This window comes from Thamnophis sirtalis, unplaced genomic scaffold (genome assembly GCF_051295495.1).
Source record: "Thamnophis sirtalis isolate CommonGarterSnake01/CBP01778 unplaced genomic scaffold, rThaSir2_p1.2 scaffold_1, whole genome shotgun sequence".
Taxonomy (NCBI): Eukaryota; Metazoa; Chordata; class Lepidosauria; order Squamata; family Natricidae; genus Thamnophis; species Thamnophis sirtalis.
In genome coordinates this window covers 104,163,565-104,187,007 of record NW_028261381.1, presented here as the reverse complement: position 1 = coordinate 104,187,007, position 23,443 = coordinate 104,163,565, and the positions used below count along the sequence as shown (strand labels likewise).

The following is a 23,443-nucleotide window of genomic DNA, read 5'->3' as shown; positions in this document are numbered from 1 at the left end:
TTAGGTAGGAAACCTCATCTGACAGGCAAAAAGATTAGAATTAATACTCAGGCTGTGAAATAATCTTTTTCTCAATACTCTAGAAAGAAGATCCTTAATTCAAAGGAGTCTGTTGACAACAATTGAAAATAATTGTAGAACCTTTTGAATAAGCACTTAACTGAATGCTCTGTTGTGTTGTCAAGGGTAAATTGAGGAAAAACCAGAAGCTGTATAAGACAGACTGAGAATGAGAAAGAGACAGGTTGATGGTTAAGTTAATAGATTCTTAAGGCCTGTAGAACTGTGAGTAAAATTCTATCCCATGGAGCAATTGCTAGCTTTTAGTACAGTAGTGATTTCATTACTATAAATCAAAGACGGTCCCTGTGGCCCTTAGGATGTTGCTGAAATGCAGTTTCAAGCAGCCTCAAATAGCTTGGCCAATGCTGAGGGAGCTTGAGGCTATAAATGCTTGTTTCAAATGCAGTCTGCCTATTACACAAGATTTAGTCTTGGATACATTCCAAGTATTGCACATCTTGAACAAAATTTCCTATGTTAGATGTCTACTAATCCTACGAACAAAATAACAGAATAATAGAGTTGGAAGGACCCTAGAGTTCTTTTAGTCCAACCCTTGCTCAAGCAGAAAGCCCTGCACCATTTCAGACAAATGACTGTCCAATCTCTCCTCCAAAACCCCCAGTGTTAGAGCATCCACAACTTCTGAAGGCAAGCCGTTCCACTGCATAATTATTCTAACTGTCATAAAATTTCTCCTTAGTTCTAGATTGGTTCTCTCCTTGATTAGTTTCCCTCCATTGCTTCTTGTCCTGCCTTCAGGTGCTTTGGAGAATAGGTTTACCCCATCTTTTTTGTGGCAACCCCTGAGATATTGGAACACGGCTATCATGTCACCCCTAGTCCTCCTTCTCATTAGACCAGACACACTAGATGTTACAAAGAATACAAAAGTTCTCCTTCATAATAAAATGGGTTGTTCTTGTAGAAGGCATTCGGGAAAGTGAGGGTTAATATATTCTTCACCAGTAATTTTCTGTTTATATACTATAACTTTTCCTCACGGCCAATCTGGCTTTTGTTTCTAGAACTCAGCTCAGGAGGGGGAAAAAAGCAAGGAAAGATTGGGGTGAATAAAAGGGGAGAAGCTGCTGCCCTTGCAGATTTGTCTGTGACTTCTATACATTTACATAGGTAGGATGCACACTTACCAAAAATGATTTTTTAAAACAAGTTATCTTAGTTTGGGATATAATTTTTTAAGGAAAGTCAGCAACTACATGAAGAGAATCATCTGTACTAGATAAATAGTAAAATGCAAAACTGAGATCTAACTTGGCAAAATATTGAAGAATATATTTCTTCTGTCCACTGACTGCAAACTTGCATGGCCATCTGATGAAATTTGAAATGACACTTTTCAAAGATGTACATTTTGGTTATCTTTTCACTTCTATATTTTTGTTTTTAGACCCTAGATTTTAGACAGTGAAGATGCATGCGTTTTAAAATTGAGCTAGTTCATTTGTTTCAGATTTCAAACTAAGTTCCTTTCTTTGAGTCACCATCCCTAACTTTCTCCTGCTAGAAATGCCCATGAAATATAATCATTAAATTGTCCTGAGCTTGGAACAATACCAACCATTTAGAATAGAATAGAATAACAGAGTTGGAAGGGAGGTCTTGGAGGTCTTCTAGTCCAATCTCCTGCTTAGGCAGGATACTCTACACCACTTCAGAAAAATGGTTATCCAGTGTCTTCTTAAAAACTTTAAGTGTTGGAGCATTCACAACCTCTGGAGGCAGGTTGTTCCACTGATTAATTGTTCTAACTGTCAGGAAATTTCTCCTTAGTACTTAGTACTATTGATTAATTTCCATCATGAGTTCAACAAATAAAAATGCACAATTACTTCAAAGTGTACTTAGCTGGCCCTTTCCCATATCCTATGTATCCTGAATACAATTATGTCCAGCCAATGCCAGAAGAATTGGAATCCATGCATTCTGTGTTACTAGATACTGATCATAGATGATTGGAACTCTTAAAATATTGATCAGGAATGAGCACACATTGTTTGATTTCAAGTTTAAGACAAAACTTTGAAATACATGTGCATTGTTCCATGCTGAGAATATCCACAACAATTCCTTTGTCATGACTATCAAGGGTCAGATTTTTATAATCATATGCATATTGATGCAAGGGTTAAGTCACATAAAATAACTTGACTCATAGGCTGAAATATTTTGAAACAATTCCAATAATAGTAATAATGATATACAAACTATTGCTGATTGGACAGAATGTTAATGTGAAGTATATTGTGATCTTTGCATAAAAATTACCCCTTCTCTGATCCTACCAACTTTTAAAATATAAAAGATCAAGAGATTTTTCATAATAGATTCTGAGGATACAAGCATATTTATAGTACTTCCCTATAAGAAAGTACGAAGTATGAATACTCAGCTGTTGGGAATATTCTCAGCATGAAACAATACACATACATTTCAAAATTTTGTCTTGAACCAGACCCTCTATGTTCATATCTGAATGTGTGGTGTGAATAGCTATAGAAATTTAAATCATCTTTATCATCTACCAGGCAGATAGAAATGTTATTTTAAGGAGACAAGTTGGGAATAAGAAAGTTAATGAATTACCTTAAAATAGACTTTTTATAAGCTGGATTTTGACTTGAAAAATAATATGTAATGCAGTCGGCCTTTATGTTGCTTGTTCTTGAGTGAGGGCTTAAGTGATTCTGCTGAGAGTTGAACATTTTACTAAAGAAGATTTAAGTGATCTGTATGATATATCAAAACATTATTAGGAGGATTGAAATTGGCTTTCCTATTTTTACGACATGTTTTATGTGAGCTTTAAATATGTATACTCTGAAAATTTAGTCATAGACTCTCTCTTTTAAGACACACTCTATTGTACTGAAAAAGTTGCCAATTCTTGGATTTGTTTCTTAAATGCTATTCAGCTGCTGAGAAAAAGTGATTTTGATATCACTGATGTAACAGTAAAAACCTTTCATGTTGGATGCAATCTGGTAAACCCGGAGATGTTTGAGTTATCTTTAACCAAAGGATTTCTCAATAACCTCTAGTCTTTATCCTCTTGTATGGCAACAGTGCTTCCAGCCATTCAGTATTATTCTGCACTCCTGTTCTTATGGATATGCGAAAAATAAAACCATGTCAGAGCCTAACTCTTGCCATTATGGCTTGCTGTATTCCATGCCTGCAGGGCAGCAGCATTTCATTTTAAGAAACAAAGTGATTCAGTCAAATAGTTAAGACAGCCAGCAAAGCTATAGTTTGTTCACTTCTAGCTGAATTTGTGTTTTAGGGACCAACAGTTTCACCTCTGTCGCTCTAAAAGAAGCACTTATTGAGAAGGACATGCTTTTCTATGAAGTAATTCATAAAGAAACATAACTTTCTGTCTCACTATGCCCAGTACCTTTACTGTTCAACACTCCTAATTTTTAGGACCACTTACACCGATGCACAAAACACTACCATGCCTTCCTCAGGTTATGTGCATGCATATGAAAACCAAGTTAGTGTAGGATGAATGACATAAGATCAAATAGAACTCTCTGAAAACTACTTGAACATTCTAGCCAATGCATGCTAATATTTACAAGCATAAAAAAATCTGCAGAACTTTTTGGAGTATCATGAGAATGTATATACAAATAATAAAGCTATGTCGGAGCCAATATTTTGCCATTATGGCTTGTTATACTCTATGTCTATAAGGCAGCAGCATTTCAAATTTTTTAAAAAATAAAGTTATTCAATCAGGCAAGTAGCAAAAGCAGTTTGTTCACTGCTAGCAGGATTTATGGTTTGGCCAACCACAATCTTGTGTTTGTAGGTGTAATAAAAGCATCCACTAGGAGGGGGAAAGCTTTGTGGTGGGGGGAATAAGAGAAATTAAAGGGGGAGACTGGTTTTTTTATTAGACAGAACACTTTTTTCAGTACCTCTGTCGTTCTGGAGTAAGGTTCAAACATATCTGGAAACCATGGAGGCATGGTTTGAAGGCAACAGCTTAGCAATGAGAGAAAGATTTTTTGAGTATGATTTCAAGGTAATCTTATTTATCATCAGTTAACAGTATCTCACAAATGCAGAGAGGAGCAATTTCAATCAACAGTCTATATAGATATGACTTAGGTTTCCACTGGTTTCTGTTGCCATCCTGATAAGAGAAAAGTGGGTAGATTTATTAATGAATAATGTAGGAAGGCATGATTTAATCCTGGACCTTTTTGGGATTCTGCTGTTGGTACAATAATCTCATATATGGCAGCACCGGCATCTAGTACATATTTTCTGTTTAATAATTTGTCATCTGAGGCTATGCAAACCTTTAGCAGATCACAATAGAGCAGGAATTATACATTCTAGTTACATATGGTTAGGAGGTGGGAATAAGAGATGACTGGGGTCTTATTTCAAATTCTAGCATTAGACAACTGCTTATGGAATTGATTCAGAATTGTCAAAACAAAGCCTTTACTGAAACACTGAAGTTGATTTCTCTGATTTAACTTCGGCTGTGTCCAGTTCATGTATGCTTAGAAAGGGGTTCTCAAACAATAAAATCGTCCTATTTAGATTTATGTATCTTTGCAGAGTAATCCCCCTCCTCCCCCTCCTGCATCTACACTGCTTTGAAAAGATGCCCCTAAAGTTATCTTTGATAAAGTTTTATATGATTTCATTTTAAGCTCAACCCAACACAAATAATAGAACTAGACATGTTTAAATCTATTCAGGTATGATGGCTCATTATCTATATATTCTCTTTTATATCATGAGGAAGTTTTTTCTGTCCAGATATTGGAAAAGAGCTGTATTGGTCACCCCAATTTCATGACTTTTAGATAAATTGAGGCTGGGAATTCTGGCAAGTGCCATCCTCAGTATCTCTTGGGGATGGCTGAAGTTCAGCTCATGTAATTTTGCTATCAGAATAAATGCTAGAGCAAACATAATGAGATCTTACATCTTATAAATGTGCATGAATGTGGATTGTTTGAAACCAGGTGTTGCATTATAATCTAAATGTTCTGAAACTGATTGTTATTTCATGTTAAGACCTATCAGTTACTCAGTGCTACAAACAGGCAATATTGTAGGAAACGGTTGGGAATAGTATTAATAGTAGGGAAAATGCTGGAGGTTGATAATTCTGAAAGCCAGAGCCTCATATATGAATATTATTGGGGTTGTTTTGGAAATCATTGGCTAAAAGAGTATAGTAATTGATTGGCTTCTCCAATATGTGGCAAAGCTGAATTAGATTAAAAAAAAGAGAGACATATTTACTTATCAGGCTTAGCTAGCTAGTAAATTTAAAATAATAGAGTATACCCTTGTGAAGGAGTAATGGGTCTCATTGAGAAACTGCTGAGATTTAATAAATTGTTCTCTGTTGGTGACTTGGTATTGGAATAAGACTTTGTACAATGTAGAAGTATGCTAAAATATTTTCTTCCATCACTAATACTCTGATTTAAATTCACAACTAAAGGATGTGACGTACACTATTTCATAAGTCTGAAAACAGCCAATACTCTTGTAACTGAAAAGGCAGTATACAGATAGATAATGGTATTGTTACATTGTATCTGCGTGAAATGTACAGTTAACTTTTAAGTATGCTTATGTTTAGATCTGTTGAGTGTATCAAAAAATGACTGGCAGCTTGGCTGAATGAAGCTCTTTCAACCTGGTAGGGAGTTATTTGGCACTCTGCCATGTAATTCCCAAATGCTGCAGTAGCTCCAATATCATCTGAAGGAATTTGAATTGGGACTGTGGGGAAAAAGTTGAACCATGTGCCTTTATCTTACTCTCTGTATTACATCATACGGGATATCCATGTCAGCTTGAGGAGAGAGAGAGAGAGAGAGGGAGGGAGGGAGGGAGGGAGGGAGGGAGGGAAGGAGGGCGGGAGGGCGGGGGAGAGAGAGATCTTTCAGCTTCATTTCTTGAGTATCCTAAATCTCTTAGAGCATTTGCTGTTGACAATCATGTTTAGAGCCAGCCCCCAAATCCTGAGTCACAGTATTGTTTCCATGGAAACAGACTTGTTCGTTATAATGCATTTTAGGGATAGTGAAAATATAGTACAGATGCTGCTAGGGATTGGACCTCTGCCAGAATCATATTGGCAAGAGACATGCAAGATTTCATAATGCTGGGTGAGGGGCTCATACTTCATCCTCTATCACCGTAGAAAGCAGTGTTGTATAAAAGCATGCCTGTTGGTTTTAAAGGTAATATACCCATGTTTGTATGACAGCTAAGCCATGAAATTTACAGGCACGTTTCCTAATCATACAACCTGTTCTTACAACATTCTTACTTGTTGCTGTGATAGCTGAACTTTCTATTCTTCAGCTTTGTTGCCAGATAACCAAAAACCAAAATAAAACGTTGAGATATACCATTGCACATATGCAAGACTGTAATGGACAAGAAGAATAGTGAAGCTAATGACCTGGCATTATGAGTGTCAGCTTATTAGCTGGGTTATTACTATATTAAATCCATCAAGCTAATCTCACGGTCATAAATGAAATCTAAACTCTGAATACCAAAACTCAGGTCACTGAATAACAGTATTCAAATTTATAAACATAAGGGAAAATTGAAGAGGAGAGAGAGAGAGAGAGAGAAAGACAGAGACAGAGACAAAATCAAAAGCCAGGAAGTTTTTCATAGCTAGCAGCCCGATTTAAAGAGCTGAATCTAGATATCAATAAGGAGCATCAGAGGCAACATTTACATAGGAGCTCTGCCATTCTTAGGCTGATTCCAGAATACTAAAAGTCTCTGAGCAAAATTAACTGTGTGTAGGTTTTGTTTCCTTCAGCAAGTTGTTCCTTCAGCAAGTTGTTCCTCAATAGCTCTGCTTGGTGTAACAATCTATTTACACAGCTGAGCAATCCTTCCGTTTGTTCTCCATCTCCGATCTAGGACTTTAGGTAACAATATTCCCAAGGATTGTGTGGTGGTGGGAGGGAGCATTTTGTTGGGTACAGACAATTTGGTGGGGATATTGTTGCTGGCTCAGCATAACTGCTCAGCTCTTGGGTCTCCTCTTCCTGTTTTCCCTTCTTCCCTGAGACAAGTGTGTTATTGAGAGTCAGCAGATGTCAAATCTTTGCTGACATAAGCTCAAATGAGGGACCCTCTGTGGGTATCAAGAAATAAAATTGGAAGTCAATACTAAACTTCAAGTGAAAAGCCATGTGTTAATAATTATGCCCACATCTATTTTCTGACTCTTTCCCACTGTGTTCCATACATAGAAACTTGAAATATCTTTCCCAGTAGGGATGCAGCCAGCATGGGCAGGAAAAAAAGAAATCAATTCAGATCTTTCCAGAAAGCAAGGTTAAATCAAAAAATAAAGATGGAAAATGATGAAGTTAATTTGAAATAGGGGTGGGGTGAATTAAACCTGCAGATTAAAATAAATAGGTAAAACCGTCAGAAGCATGTTGCTTTCATGTGGGTTGAATTCAGGTCTTTGTGTGAAAAAACTTGTGTTGTTTCCCTGATGTTAAGTGAATAGTTATGAAGGTTTGAGAGCAGAACACTTCACTGCCCCCCACCCCCAAATTTAGCCACTCATGCCACTCTCTCGGGAAGCTTGCTGGGATATTTTCCTTCCCTTTTCCATTCAGTTAGAGTGGACAGAGCCCAGCTTTCAAGGTGGCAGAAAATATTTTAACAGTCTTGTTTCATCTTTACCAAATGGGAAACCCTGCTGGTCTTCCCCATGTTTTTCACTTTGTTGCTTTTCCACACCTTGAAATGGTCTCTGTGGTGCACACAAAATGCACAATGGAAGCAAGGGAGACATGGGTATTGCTTTCAACTACTTACTTTTTACTGCTTCCTTTTTTCCCCTCCAAGCTAACAAAAGATTCAAGAAGTGTATTTCATTTATTTATTTATTAAATTTATACACTGCCCATCTCACTGTCAAGTGACTGGGTGGCTTATGCGAAGTTCTGGGAATAACTTCACCTAATTTTGATAGCTTTCCTTCTATTAACCCTGAACAGAGATAAAAGAAATACCGCTAATAGCATTGTATTATAGGTCCTAGGAAGAGTTTTATTCTCCCACAACCATTGTTTTATTTGCCTTTGAGTCATTATTGACTACTGGTGTTGCCTAGACAAGTACCTGCAAGGGTTTTTGGTTTTTTTTGCAGTTTTCCAGAGGGGGAGAGACTGAGTGGTGCAAGATCACCCCGTTGGCTTTCTGCCTAAGGCAGCACTAGAATTCACAATTTCCCAGTTTTTAGCTTAGTGTCTTAATTATTACACCGACCCTTTCAGTTTGGTACACACGATTACTTACAATATGAAATTTCACTTTAATGCAGCAACTTTAAAACATGAAATATATTGTATTTTACAGATAATTTGGGAACTCTGTGGTGATTATTTACACCAGGGTTACTCAAACTGTGAGATATAGCTCCCTTGGGAAGGTGCAGACAAAATCCAGGGGAGATATGAAGAACCTTTTACTTCAACTTTTTATGCTTTTATTAAAATATAGTTTCATTGTATTGTTTTTACTGTTCATTGGTGCTCATTTCAGTGTTTGGATATTAAGGGGAGATGTGTTTAAGATCACATTGAAGGGAGGTATGATGGCAAAAATGATAAAGAACCCCTAATTTAGGTTAAGGGTCAGGTAAAGTAGGTTCAACCTAGTATCCTTTATATGAGCTGGAATTGCAATTTTCAGAGGACATATTGGTTAGAAATGTTGGAACTGCACTCACAATACTTTGGGATGGTGCTAAATTGGGAAAGTTGATGTATATCTATACATAAAGATGAAGAATATGTTTGGTTAGGCTATCTTAACCAATGACAATCTTCTCTTGCTCTTCATATAGAAGTTTAGTGTTGGGCTCTGATTGCTAAGGGCAGGGACATTGTTAGTGCAGCTGCCTTGCAGAAATGTTGGCACAAAAAGACAGGAGGGCTTAACCCAGAGAATAAGGGCAAAGGAATACACTGCCATGCTCTGGAATGTGGTAATTTTCTTTGCTGTGTTGTCTGGAAGAATATTTTATTAAGAGGTCATGACCCATAAATACCATAAATATCGCATAATGGTGTGGAAAAAGGGCAAAACATTTGGCTGCAGCTGATTTTTTTTTAAATATATTGGTTCTTAATATCCTGACTATCACTTACTTTGTGGAGCCATTGTATGGTACCAAGTTAGCCTAAGCAAGACTAGTTGGAATTTCCTTGGCATTTCCAAACAGTTTCTTGTTCCAAACAGTCCTCAAAAGCATGGCTATCCTTGGTGTAGCATGGATGGAAGATAAGCCAAGCACTTTTGCTGTTTATCTGAACAATTTCAGAAGTAAAAGTGCTTGCATTTTCCTCTGAGAAGCACAGTTGATGAAGCAAATAAAAGTGATACTGAAGTGAATATACAAATACATGGGTGGGGAGAAGTGATGTGTAAGTCTTCCCTATTTTTATGCTGCCAAAGTGTGGGGGACTGTACAGTAGAGCCCATCTTTGCCATGGCAAAAATAGAAGTGATGGAAGCTGTAGTCTAGCACCTTCACAAAGCACCAAGAGGGAGAAGGTTGTGATAGAAGAAAACTGACATGTTAAGATGTTTTGTATAGGAATTGTTAAATATAATTGTGCATACTAGCCATGAATGGTTTTGTATAACTAAGATAAAAATAGAGTCTTGGAAGTGGGGGGGGGCACAGAGTCCCCCCCCCCAACTCATTCCTCCACTCATTCCCCTCATATCATTTCCCCTAATTAAAACAGCCTGCCCTAAGGCTATTTGCTTCACACAACAAAACCTCCAGATACCATTATACGCAGGATACTTTGGAGCAGTTCGGTGAGGCAATAGATTCAGGCTTCTTTCAATATGCTTGATCATAATCCTATCCCGCCCTGTGAGATATTATCACCCTTCCCCCAGAAAAAAGGAACAAAACAACCAAATTAACCATATCCTTTTCTCTCTTTCTCTTGTGTTTTGCTGTGACTGAAATGTTGCAAATGTTGTCTATTTCAGTAATTAGTATGGGTCTTGATCACTAAACTGTTGAGAGGCAGAAAATTACTTTCTAGAAAATTACTTACTTTTTCCTGATTTTCTGTTGAATTCGGATCATCCATGCTAGTGAGCTGAAAAGAAAGGAAAGGAGTAGAACAGTAGTTTTATAAAATTGTAATTTGAAACATGCGAATGCCCTAATTTCTAATGAGGATACAGCACTATTTTCACTGATAGCGGAGGGGAATTTTCTGTAGGCATTAGATTTGCTGTTATATTTTTCATGGAATCCTTTGGAATCAGATAGGCAAATAGTAAGCATTAGACACAGGAGCCTTCCACAGTTTTCATAAAAAAAAAATAGAATCAGATAAAATCTTCAAGTTTTGCCTTAAGTTTCTGACTTTATTCAAATGAAAGTTGTACAAATATGGTCATACTCTATGTATTGAAATAGAAGATTTCAAGAATTATAGACATCCCAGACATTAGAAAATGCAGGGCTGAGAAGCAGAAATAAGAAGTGTGAAATAAAACTGAGTTGTAAACTGACAGTGAAGCTTGTTGGTAAAAGAAGGATTTAGAAAACATATTTGACATCTGTCTCGACTTCTAGAGGACGAGGATTCATTTTTCATTGGCATTACATTCTTGCCACTCCAAAGGAAAATTCCAAATCTTTTAGATTAGAAGACAGAAGAAATGAGTACCACAAGAGGGCAAAAGAGAGTGCTCTGTTGAAAAGCTGGAGTGCACATGAAAAACTAGATCACCCACAAATATTTCATTTTTGGCGAGCCTTTATTCTTCTTGCTTCAGTTTCCACATGGCTAAGAGTAAGGCTATTATATCTAGAATTTCCCAGCTATTCTTTTGTTTAGCATCTGCATATTATTAGTATTGTAAAACTGAAAGAGATTTTAGCTAGTTAAGGAGAGATTATTGTAGACGTAGCAAATGGCTAATACATCTTATTCAGTGGCTGCCTGTTGCAAATGAACTTTGCTTGTTCATTCTCCAAAATGGGGATGACTTATTTCCCAGTTAGATACCAGCTGATTGTGTGTGTTTTTGTAATATGTCTATGAGAACCTGCTTCTGAGAGCATCAAGGTCCACATCCTGTCAAAAACTAAGAGTGCTTCACTTCAACAAAAACTTGGTACCCCCATGCTTCAGTGATATATAGAGATTTTTAAAGCTGTTGCTGAGATCCTTCTTTAGAAGGGTATACCTGTTGCCTTGATTTGCAGGTTCTTTGCCGTGATGCAGACTGATCTTTAAATCTCCAAAGTGTGGATATCTGATTTACCTCCTTGTCTCTCTTACTGATATGAACTGTGGAGACCTTCAGATCTGTTCCAAGACAATGTTAGTTGACAGAAAAGGACAGCTGTCTCTGCTGCTGTAGTTAGATTTGGTATTCCCCCCCCCCCACCCAAAGAGATTCGCTTTGATGTTCTGCTGCAGCATTTAGGCTTTCCTACTTAGGAAGACATTTGGATTTTATAGACTGAATTTTACTGTTGCTTGAAGTAATATGTCAGAGCCTTCTACATTTTAAACCTCTGGCTTTACGTATTCTTGCTGTTCAAGTTGGTTATTGTTCTGGGACTGCTGAATTTAAATACGTTACAATAGACCACAATGAACCAAATAACAAAGGCTAAGTATAAATTTAAATAGTCATGAATGCAGGAATCTGGGTGGACCTTTGGCTAATTGACAGATCATGTGTTTACATGCAAAAGGTTGTAGGTCCAATCCTTGGCATCTCTTAAGCAATAATGATGAAAAAGAGCTTTCTGCATATGATTCTGGAAATACACTACCTGTCTGGTGCTATTCAGATGCTTTAGAGTGAATAGGGATTCTGTGCAGCAGTTATCAGCCCTACAGTTCTAAACTGTTTTGAGCACTTGTAAGCAAGCAAATATTGTTACTTGGCATTCTTGCAGGAAGGAAGAAAAGGCCAGAGATATTAATTTTCATAATTTCTTCCCTAAGAGACATACCCATAACAGGTGTACTGTAATCTGTAATATATTGTAGTCTGTAATGTAATCTGTAATATATTCAGGTAGTCTGTATTACTGTATATAATAGAATAAGATAGTTGGAAGGGACCTTGGAGATCTTCTAGTACAACCCCCTGCACATATTGAGGTACATGGCTCAAATAGTCAGTGGTAGATAATATATAAGGGTGTGTGTGTGTGTTTTGTATATGCATATGTAAATTCAATTGGGTTACAAACTTTATTGATTTGGTTGTTGTGACAATCAGCATATTCATTGGAAAGCTTGAAATATAAGTAAATATAAGTATATCCAGAAGGCAAAAAAGAGTTAGAAACACCTTCACTAAGAACACTTCTGTCACTTCAACAGTTTTTGAACAGTCTTCATCAAATCAGTGGCCAAATTCCATAGTTCTTCCTTGACAAAATTGGAATTCCTGAAAGAGCCCCAATCTGGGAAGCTGCCAAATACATTGTCACATTATCTGTGTAACCTAGTCTGCTGCACATAGATGTCCTTTAGATCAGGCCTGTCAAACTGGCGGCCCATGGGCCAGATACGTCACATGCAGGCCACACCCAAAGTCAAAAAACATTGTGATACATCACAATCTGGTCCATGATGCAAGTTTGACACCTGTGTTTTAGATGCATCAGATATCAATTCTAATAAAATGAGTTTTTTTTATAAATAAATAAATAAACAGGCATCTTTACAGTTTGAACATCTAACTACCGAGTGAAGAATAATAGATTCATTTTGCCTTGCATTTCTTTTCAGAACATTCTCTCCCCCTCCCCCACATTTTCACATTTCAAAGTCTTGAACTTTTTTATGGACAATAATAGGCTTGATTTTAAAATATTAGTGCATGTCTGTATGAAATTCCATTCATTTAATGGGTATTTTATTTAGAACTGGAGACTGCAAAAATATCTGTTTTAAATAGAGAATTTCGAAATAGAATTTCATCTCACAGAGAAATTAAATCTCTTTTTTCTCCATCTCCCATATCATCTCTAAAGAAGTTTAGAATATAAGTGACACCAGGCAAGCATTCTTGGTTATCTCTTTTTGCAAAAGTGACCCGTGAACATTGATTACACAATATAAATGATTCCGTTCTTAATCATGGGATTGCAGTTTAAATTTGGGGATTTAGTTCTACAATAAGGCTTATTACAATTAGCCAGGTTTGCAAACTAATGGTCAACCTGATAAGGATAAGATAAGCTAAATCTGCCATGCTGCATGTAGTCATTGACTTATAACCATAACTGAATCCAGAATTACTGTTGTAAGTCATGCTGCTTGTTAAATGGGACACCATATGACCACACCCAATTTTATAATCTTTTTTGCAGTGGTTGTCAAGGAAATCCATTGTCCACAATGGGCACATTTGGTTGGAAACTGGAAGCATACACAAGTTTCTGGCAAAATAAAGTCCCATTGTAAAGCATGGTCACATCACTGTTGGATGTTGCAAATGACTATAAATGTGCCAAGTGTCCAAATGTGATCACATAACTGGGAATGTACATGTGTGGCCTGGATGTTGGAATTCCAAATCCAGATTGTAAGTAGGAAATGTATAATTTTGTACAGTTGCTAAGTAATCAGTCGTAAATTAAAGACTACTTTGTGGCAACATCTGTTGTTTTTTTTTAACTTGCAGTGTCTCATACATAGATTCCACAAGGAAAAAAAGGTTTAATTTTCATGCATTTTTTGGAGTTAAAACATTTGTGATCATTCTTGATAAATGAAAACATTGCTGTTTTGAATCAGCCTCTGGGCCCATTCAAAGCAGTCCTGCTTTGCTTTCTATAACCGACATGGAGATGACCTAGCCTTCTCTCTCCCCCCCCCCCCACACACTTCTTGATTCTTCTCTAGGCAAGTAATCAGTATACAACACAGTCTTCTCTTGGGAGAAATCACCAAGAACTTTGGCCTTTCCTAAGTTAGGCATTTTAATATGCTAAAGCCTCAAGAAGCTTTGGGATGGAATAGTTGAACATTAACATATTTGTAGCTACCATAGTCCTGAAACTGCATTGTGTATGTAGTTATGTTGTTGGCTGCAGAAATCTCTTCATTCTGTTGCCTGCCAGCTGCTGCTCTTGTTCTCCCATTGAGCTTTAATGGGCAATAAGGAGACATGAGATTTGTGTGTGCGTCAGTACACCAATGAAGCAAACTGTTTTGGGTGTTTAAGCAATGCTCAGAGCAACTATTAAAGATGAAAGGTTGTGCATGTGCCTTTTAAGGGTGGATGGAGGAAAACTTCTTCACAATAAATGGTAGGGAAAATAACAAACTACTGGTCAATCAGAATACCTCGGATTCTTCTTTGCAACAGGGACAGATTAAGAAAAAAACATTTGGGTAAATTAATCTGGGATTTACACAGCATTTGTTGTCAGCATTTTATGCTCAGTCTCTAAAACTGAACATCCCACCTCTCTAAGTTTTACCTGCTGCTACATAAACAGCCTTTTCCCATTGTAATTGCAAAAACAGAATATCCTCTGTTTTAAAATGTGTCTCATCCCATACCACTTATTAAAAAATGTCTATTAAAACCATTTCGTGTGTTTATGTGATTTATAATCTGTGGCTATCAGTCATTAAGTGAGTGGCAGTACTCCATCTAATCCCAAATACCAGGCCTGGATATGTGTACGATATCTGACTTTGCAAACATGTATTTTATTGTGTCTGTTTATTTTCAGAAGTTTTTTTTAATAAATATCTTGCGGTCCCAGGGCTAAGGAAGAGAGTTGCTAGACCAATGAATGAAAACATAGTTACACATTGGGGGCTGCTGCTGGGATTTCTCACTTTGTTTATGGTGTGAGGAAGAAATTTGTCAGGAGAAAGGAGGAAGTTTAAATTCCTTGTGATGCAGAGAAATTGTATGATTGTGTTTATGTGTAAAGTGGGAAATATGGAAGCTGTTTTACTAATCTAAAGAGCAAAGGGAAACCCAGATTCATTATATGCAAGAAGAAAAAAGTAAACAAATCCCTTTCTGGATTTTAACTCTAGTCTATTGTTTTCCTTTTCCAAGTATAAATAAATAGCAAGTAGCAGCTTTGTCTTTATTTTCACTCATGCATATTTTGGTCCTGAGGGAATACAAGACAGAGAGTACTGATGAAATGTCAGATACTGTTTCATATTATGGCCAGATTTCATTTCTGATGGACATCAGTGTGATGTCATGAACTGAATACAGGACTTGATCAGACTGACTGTGAAGTCAGTCATTTCACTGTTAGCTTACCTATCTTGCATGTATTGCTAAATATGGGGTACATCGAAGAGGTTACTCTAATATTTTTGGAAAAATAATGGGATAAAATTATGATGATGAAGAATGTCAGGTTGCCTCATATGTGCTGTAAGAGTTATATAGTACTTCTTCAATATAGTCTACCCTGGAACTTTACAGGACATGTCTAAAATATTATAAGTGTTCATATCAGCTGGAAGAGATTCTGGGCTTATATACTATTTTCCTCATGCCAAGAAGATACTTCTCCCTGAGTGCAGTTTATATAGCTCATTCTGGGACAGAGTAAAAGTGCCAGCATAGTCTGTGCAGCCAAATCCCATAGCCAAAATGCAGCAACATCTGTTTTCAGCTTCTGTCTTTCATTTGCATGTGCAGTCCAAAGTTATTGAATGAGATTATTATCAAAATGTTCTATACTCCTGTTGATATCATTTTATCTAAGGTAGAAGGAATTTGTCATAGAAATTAATTTAAACAGATTTTCTTACTTTACTTACTTACAAGCATGTTTTTGGCCACAACCTCCAGTGTAGGAAATATTTATGAGTGCTGTGTTGATTTATATAATCATGAAGAAGATACTTTGGAGATTATCTAGTCCAATGCCCTGTCAAGTTCAAGAATCCTCATGCCATTTCCAACAAATGGCAATCCAATCTTTGCTTGAAAACCTCCAGTGATCCATAACACCAGGAGACAGGTTGTTCCATTGCTTCATAGTGTCAAGATTCCGAGTAACATATTCATCAAAAGCAGAACTCCGAGGCAGGTAGATTCGCCAAAGAACATGTTTATTGGATACATCATATCAGCACAACTAGTGAAAACCAACTCTAAAAATTTCTGCAGTTTCCCCCTAATTAAAAGAGCAGATATTTCCATTACCAGATGACACCAGTCACATTACCCAATGAAAGTAGCTGGGAAGCTGCTTGGTCACTCCTCCTTCACTTGACACCTGTTGGAATGACCTTGGTTCCCACAAGAAAGCTTTTTGTTTTGACTGGTAGCCGGTCCATCTTCCCCCTTCCCTTCCCCTTTCAAAGTTTGTGGCAAGTATGAGGATAGGAAAATACAGCTTCAGCCAAGTTCGCTTCAGAGTTGACACATAGCTCTCATAGTCAGGAATTACTCATCATTCAAGTACTGGTACTTAACTTAAAAAGACCCTCACCAACAGAAGTAAACAGTAAAGCTCACTTTACTAAACAAATGCTGATTAACAACCTATCAAAATATATGGAAAGATCTTACACTGCATGCAGGATGATCTTTGCACTCCCCCATTTCCAGCAGTTAAAAATCAAAATACATAGCAATAAGGCACAAGGGGAAGACAGTCACAACCATCAGATTAAAACAGACAAACCCTAACTGTGTTTATACACCCAATCATAGTCTATTCCAACAGCCTTTGTCCTAAGAACATGAACTGAGAAGAGAATAGTAGTCTTTCAGCCACTTCTTTCTATTGCAGATGATCAGGGCTTAGCAGTGTTTGGCATAAATGTAAGCATAATAATAGAAATGATTACACTTAAAAACATGGACAAATTATTCATCTTTCTGATTAATAGAACGGTTGACCACAGAGGATACTTGAAAATTCTGTTTTCCATTAAGGGAATTGGTAATATTGTGCAATAAAGAGGAAATACTGAAGCACAAGTATATAATAAAGGTGAATGTGGATATAAAGAGTTACCTAGATAATGCAAGAGATATTAAATGATAGCAAATAATTATCTTTGGCTGGATAGAATATAGCCCAAAATGTAGATATGGTAAGATCCATGTGGGACTAAAAAACTGAAAATTAACAGTCTATTTATTTTTTTTATTCAATGTGAATGCCACCCACCTCCAACCAACTGAAAGAAGATCAGAAGGAATGCTATATCAAAGTTTGTTCTCAGACACAAGCAAGATATACTCTGGATATGAATTTTCACTGCAAGAACATATGATCGTTGAACATGAAGCCTCTCATACTTTACCTGTCAGGCTTGTAGATACATAGCATCCAACTCACAGAGATATCTAAATATAAACGTTTGCAGAGGAAGCTGCATTAATTTGACTTGCAATAGGTTCTCCCGGAAATTAGGCCAATGTAGTTTCATAAAGAGATGAAAATCAAGGTGGTCAAATGTAGTTATGCTCATCAGGGAATAATAATAAATTGAGCTCTTAAGGCCATGGAATGCTGTGATTATCTAAATGTTGCTATATTACAAATCCCAGCATCTTTAGTCATTAACCTTGCCATCTAAATTGCAATTGAATATCAACAGCATTAGTTAAGTATAAGTTCCTCTCCCTGTGGATAAGGGATCAGTTAGTTAAATATAGTTGACATGATCTTAAGTATGCAAAAGGGAGTAAAGATCAGAAGCAAGCAATGACCTCAGGGAGGCTTGGTACATCGCTTCAAACATTGAGCACCAAATACATCTGCTGGCAGGATTTTGCTATTCAAGAGTCCATAGGGAACTCTTGGATGCAAAGTTCCGCTGCTGGTAGCTCTTCAAGAAAATACTGATATTATTCATTTGTGCTGTGAGGCAAAATCTGTGGAAATAGCCATTGCTCATTTATGAGGACAGGAAATCTTGACCACTCAATTTTTTTCCCGATGTTCTGTCCTGTTTGAAGAACATGTATTTGCTGCAGAGAACATTAATATAATATTTCTGTTTCCCATAGAAATCTTCCTCTGTAGCCAGGAAGCTCACAATAGGGATGCAGAGGACAGCAGGACATGCTATTATCCTGCAACAGCTGCACAACATGTTACCCATTGAAACAGTTAAGTATTGCATGATTAACTCCTTGTTCTTATATGCCCAGGCAGCACATTCTGGATGGTCTTGTGCTGCTTGAAGTGTTGATTTATCCCACAAGCTTGATGTGAGGGTGATTGAGGGTTGTTAGGATGACAAAAATCTAAATATTTGGGACAAAACTTCTGATTCAATCTGGACAATAGTATACTTGATTGGCCTGCTATTTCTTTTTTGCCCTGTTGGGTGCAGCACTTAGGCAGCCTTGGTTTTCTTGAAAAGCTAAGAAGGATCCGTCAGAATTTTTACTTATATAGGAAACCGTTCAGAAATTCTGTAGGCAGAAATGTAGGCCCGTAGACATTAGCATTAATAGGGACAGGGATAGTCAAACCAATAAGTCTGGTAAAAGTAACCAGAACCTGCAAATGCCTGTGGGTAGAGTGAGAAGTGGGGCAGGAAATTTAGGAGAAGGCAGTGGTAAATATTTTCCACATGGTTGCCAAGGAAACTACACCAACAGATTGTTTAGTCTGCCAGAATGAAGAGCAGATTGAAGGTATTGTTACTTTCATTTCCCTCGAAGTACAAAATATTGGGGAGGGGAATGTCTAAGGTCAATATTTAAAAGGGGAATAAACTGACCCTTTTAAATATTGGCCTTAGACATCATTCCTTGACTTTAAACAACTGCTTATGTGGATATAAGGGTTAATGTATTGGACTAAGATTTGAGAGATCTGGGTTTTAGGTCTGGTTCAACCATGAAGCTCATTGGTTGGTGCTAAGCCAGTTGTTTGTATGTTCACATCAGTGGTGGGTTTCAAAAGTTTTTAGAACCTCTTCTATAGGTGTGGCCTGCTTTGTGGGAGTGGCTTGACAGCCATGTGACTGGGTGGAAGTAGCTTGCCAGCCATGTGATTGGATGGGCGTGGCCAACTTGTATAATGTGGTGAAACTCAATTAAAAATGCTCTTGCTTAGCAACCCAAATGTTGGCTCAGAAGCTCTGGCATTTGAAGCACGCAAGTCTTAAAGCTGTCAAGTTACAAGACCATTGCACCCCTAACCCTTTAAAAAAAAACCAGGGGTGTTCAAACTTGACAGCTTTAAGACTTGTGGACTTCAACTCCCAGAATTCCTCCTCTCGCTCTTCATCTTGATGATGTGCGGATGGGCGCTGGAGGGAGCTGGAACCCGTTCTAAACGGCACTGTAGTTTGTGGAACCTCTTCTATAGAAGAGGTTAGAACTGGCAGGAACCCACCCCTGGTTCACATAATAGGCTCAGCCCAAAAGTTCTGTCAATCTACACATTCCACCATTTTTCTACCTATTGTGTGTGATTCATTAAGCAAGCTTTGTGAGTTGCCTCACCAAAATCTGACAAAAGTTGCACTGGATTTCTGAAAACCAGGATTTCTAGTTTGGTTGGGTAAGCTACAAATTTTAAACAGCTAAATGAACTGTTGGAGGGCAATTTTCAAAGATAGTGCACATAATAACTCACAATTTTATTTAGTGTCATGTGAAACAGGCCATAATCTCTCAGACCAATCCACTTTGTAAGTTTGTCGGGATACAGTAGAATATGGAAAGGCTGACTTATGCTGACCTGAGATTCTAGTAAATAATAAGGGTCTCTTCCCTTAATTATTGCCATCTGAGATACGCTTTTTACCTTTTGGAAGGTCATGAAGCTCTGACTTCCCCCAAGGGCCAAGATGGTGATTGAGTCAGGAGGTATTTGGTTTGGCACCTGGTGAGAAGAATGTTTTCACAGATAAAAGTTTTTCAAATAATAACTAAGTTTCATATTGAAAGCATATTCTAGCAGTCTGCCCTATTTTATAGCATCCTCCTATACTCCATCATGAGAAGAAATAGATCTTTGCTACCTTCTTAGCTGTGTCTCCCATTTGTTAGAATGCAAGGTCTGTGCTTGCATGAATCAAATAATGAGTTTCTCCTTTTTCTGAGTCACATTTTACACCCCCCCTCCTTTTTTTACATTTGCAAATCATGCATTTCAATGATTAATTTTTTTTGGTATAATACTTGAAGGTTAGTTCAATAGACAGAGCTTATCTGTATTAGTTGACTCATCCTTAGACTGGTACAGAGACTATTTTTTTTGACAATAGAAATAGATAATTTCATCCTCTAATCATCTCCTTCACAATGTTAATTCAAACCCCAGTGCATTTTCCGGCTGAAGTTTCAAAGTACAGGTAGTCCTTAGCTTATGACTGGTTGTTTAATGATCTTTTGAAATAACGAGGACCAAGAACAAGGACCAAGAACAAGTGCTTTATGGCATGTAAAACACTTCTGGCTGTTGTAAAATGTTGTACCATTCCTTCCCATTTCACTTGGCAATTGCTCACCTTTATGATCAATTGCTGACAGCCTTTTCTGGTATGTAAGAGATTAGTGATTCAACAATTGTTTTGACAAGGTTGAGTTTGAGGTTTGAGGTTTATTTTATTTATATGCCGCCCTATTCTCTGAGGGACTCAGGGCGGCTCACAAACCCAAGGGGGGGGGGAGGTAAACACAACGAAACTACAACAGAAAAGGTACAGGGGAATTTAAAAGACAACCAACAGTCACATGATTTGAGAGGGGAAGGGAACTCATCAACCCCAGGCCTGCCGACACAGCCAGGTTTTAACAGCTTTTCGGAAAGCCTGGAGAGAGGTGAGGGTCCGAATCTCTGCATGGAGCTTGTTCCAAAGGGCCAGAGCAGCCACAGAGAAGGCACTCCCCCGGGTAGTAGCCAGATGACATTGGCCAGTAGATGGAACCCGGAGGAGGCCTAATCTGTGGGATCTGTGGGATCTTTGGGAAGTAATTGGCAGCAGGCGGTCTCTCAAGTACCCAGGTCCAATACCATGAAGGGCTTTATAAGTGACGACTAGCACCTTGAAGCATATCCGGAGACCAATCGGTAACCAGTGCAGCTCGCGGAGGATAGGTGTAAAGTGGGTGTACCGAGGTGCACCCATAATCGCTTGCGCGGCTGCATTCTGGATGAGCTGAAGTCTCCAAATGCTCTTCAAGGGCTGCCCCATGTAGAGCGCATTGCAGTAGTCCAGTCTTGAGGTCACAAGGGCATGAGTGACTGTTGCGAGTGCCTCCCGGTTCAGGTAGGGACGCAATTGGTGCAGCAGGCGAACCTGGGCAAATGCCCCTCTGGTCACAGCCGACAAATGATGTTCTAAGGTCAGCTGTGGGTCCAGGAGGACTCCCAAATTGCACCCCCCCAGCCTGAGTGATGGAATGCTTAGCCAATTTTTGAGAGGGAAATGCAGCAGCCACTCGGTCTTGTCTGGATTGAGCGCAAGCTTGTTTACCCCCATCCAGACCCTGACAGCCTCCAGGCACTGGCACATCACGTCAACCGCTTCACTGAGTTGGCACGGGGCGGACAGGTATCGTCCGCATACTGGTGGTATTTTATCCCGTGCCGCCGAATGATCTCACCCAACGGCTTCATGTAGATGTTAAACAGGAGGGGGGACAGGACTGAACCCTGCGGAACCCCATATTTCAGGGGCCTAGGGGTCGACCTCTGCCCCCCAACCAATACCGACTGCGATCTCTCCGAGAGGTAGGAGGAGGTAGGAGGAGAACCACCGAAGAACGGTGCCTCCCACCCCCACCTCTCCTAACCGCCGCAGAAGGATACCATGGTCGATGGTATTGAAGGCCGCTGAGAGGTCAAGAAGCACTAGGACGGAGGTCATGCCTGGCTCTCCAGAGATCATTGGTCAGTGCGACCAAAGCAGTTTCCGTGCTGTAGCCAGGCCTGAATCCAGACTGAAAGGGATCCAGATAAGAAATAATATAACCAAGTTGCTATTTTCTTTAGCCAACTAATAAGTTAGAGAAAACTAGCTAACTTAATGAGAGTAATTAAAATAATTATTTTAGTTTTTGAATTACTACAGAGTGCTTAGTTATCAGCAGTGATAAGAAAGGGAAGATTTTGTGGTGACCACAGTGAAAACCAATTCAGAAGATTTTTTTTTTAATTTTAAAAATTGTTGCTATCCAAAGCATACATTTGATATCTTTACTTTGAATATACATATTTAATTTTAGTCTATATAGATACATTTACAACACACATACACACACTCTTTGTATATGTATATGTATATGTATATGTATATGTATATGTATATGTATATGTATATGTATATGTATATGTATATGTATATGTATATGTATATGTATATATGTATATATGTACACAGGTTCTAATCCCAGTAAGAGTATGGCTAGCTGATGAGAACTAAATAGCTTGAAATAGATCTATACTAGTCTCCCTTTGGAACAGATTTTGTAGCCTTCAGTCTGGATGAATATTTCGCAATCTAACATTGACAAATGCCTCAGTCTGGTCATCTTTGTCATAAACTGGATTAAATGTAAATTTCCAGAAGTGCAGGGACAAAAGCATCTTAAACAATAATTGTGTGGATATGTCCAGAGAGAGCAGTTGCATTATCCAAAATGGTTTTTATTGCAAGAAATCTGCAATATTTCAAGAAATCTGTTAGGCATATTTCCAGAGGCTGTCAGCCTTCCATTAGTGGAACCTCAAAAAAGGATGATGATCTATTCATCTTTGCTTCAAATCCTAAACTACAAACAACAGTTTCAAGTTCTTTTCTGTGAAATGGAAATAGGCCCACATACATATCTATTCCAACTGGAGATGTTGGATCACAGCAAGGGTTCATCCTGTGAATTAAACTTTCAATATTGAGAATAAAGGAGTGATACAGCACTGGATAATTCTTAGAGTCAGGTAATGCCTCTAAGCAAATGAAGGAAGAAAACAGGTGTTACTCTTTGATTCCTTCTATATATTCTTCCAAACTGTTTTGAATGGTCAACCAATCTTTGGAAATTTATTTTTTGGAATATTCTTGAGGGGGAAAGGGGAATTGAGAAAAATATATACAAATTCCTCCTTTATTAATAAAAGTATCCATAGACTTAAATCTTCTGAACAACACTGTTGAACTCTTCCCAGTAGCAGCATCTTAATTTTACAGAATGTTGCTGTGAAGATCAGCATTTGACTCACTCATAAAAATGTTTGTCCATCCATTCGCATTGCACAAGAAGAAATTGTTGGGTTTTTTTTTTTTTGAACACTTTGCAAGAGATGTCTTCATAATTAGGCACCACAAGCCTGACATTTTATCTGTTG

The 23,443-nt window shown here is 38.0% G+C and overlaps 1 protein-coding gene across 2 annotated transcripts in view; it reads left to right on the top strand.

Moving 5' to 3' along the window:
- CHST1 (carbohydrate sulfotransferase 1) overlaps window positions 1-23,443 on the top strand; it is a 32,308-nt gene that overhangs the window by 2,922 nt on the left and 5,943 nt on the right. For both annotated transcript variants that reach the window (XM_087720032.1, XM_014060389.2), the window contains exon 2: window positions 18,142-18,243. The gene's annotated coding sequence lies outside the window, so the exon portion shown is untranslated. The remainder of the gene's footprint in view (window positions 1-18,141; window positions 18,244-23,443) is intronic.